Here is a 1286-nt window from a genome sequence, read left to right as displayed (position 1 = left end):
GTGTGCGGGTCAGCTGAGCTCCTTCGTACAGCCCTTGTGCTGTGACTGCCACAACCTCGGATTAAATATGGCGTTAAAAGCTACACTGATTTGCTTCTGTTGGGGTTGGGGATTACTTGGCTCTGCAAATGACTGCGTGATGTCTGTCTGCCTGTCTGTCTATCTATGTATCTATCTATTTATCTACGACTGACCGCATGATGTCTATCTATCTATATCTCTGTCTCCACCCCTCCATCCATCCATCCATCTGACCTCTAATATCATAGAATCACAGAATTTTAGGGCTTGGAATAGACCATACAGATCATCTAGTCCCAACCCCCTGCCATGGGCAGGGACACCTCCCACTAGACCAGGTTGCTCAAGGCCTCAGCCAACCTGGCTTTGAACACTTGTCCTGGCACTGTCAAGTATCTATAATTATGACTTCTGATTTAGAGTAGGAAGGACTTCAGCAATAGTTTTGTCAGAGATTTTATTCTCTTGATATTTCAGTCATTTATCCTGTTCTTACTTTATTAACCGTATCTTCTACGGTAAGCACTTAATTTACACTGTAGGCTGTCAGGAATCCACCACAAATTCTGCAGTTGTCAGAATGGTGATACGAATACTGACAGGTTGGGTCCCAGCAGGGTCATTGCTGCCAGGACTGCTGAGCATTCAGTCTGCCACAACACTGCTGCTGCCTTCCCTCAGGCTTCCATCCCAGACATCAAGTCCTGGCCCTCACTGGTGTCTTTGCCCTTGGGTTTCTATCCAGGTCCTCTCATACACCTTTGCCTGCATTTGGGTTTCCATCCTGACCCTCAGGTTTCCATCCCAGGTGTCACAGGTGTCTCAGGCTCATTTTGGAAGGTCTGTGGACCAGAGAGGCTTGGCCAGATGTCTCCACTGGTGAGCTGCTAAGCACTTACCTGGTAGACGTTTCGAAGTCCCAGGCAAAGTTCTTGAAGAGCCCAAAGACTAATACAAGAGCAGCACTACCTTTGGCCTCATTACTGGACTTGCCTGTTGTTTGCATAATGGTTAGACGAGCACTTAATTTTAGTTAATCTAATGACAGTCTTTTAAAAAATCACAGTTTTTTCTTTCTCAGGAGCAGATTTGTTCTTGATTGGTTGATGCAGCAGTGCTACAGGCCTGTCTTTCTTTGACAAAGAGCTAGCAAGATGCAGACTTGAGTGTCGCTTGAGTGAAAGCAAAGGGCAGGTGATCTTTCTAAATGCATCCAGTCTGGCAGGAATTCCTTCAGAACTCCTGCAGTTCTATAGCATGAGCAG

The sequence above is a fragment of the Acanthisitta chloris genome, unplaced genomic scaffold (genome assembly GCF_000695815.1).
Source record: "Acanthisitta chloris isolate BGI_N310 unplaced genomic scaffold, ASM69581v1 scaffold28239, whole genome shotgun sequence".
Classification (NCBI taxonomy): domain Eukaryota; kingdom Metazoa; phylum Chordata; class Aves; order Passeriformes; family Acanthisittidae; genus Acanthisitta; species Acanthisitta chloris.
This window is presented reverse-complemented; position numbering follows the sequence as displayed.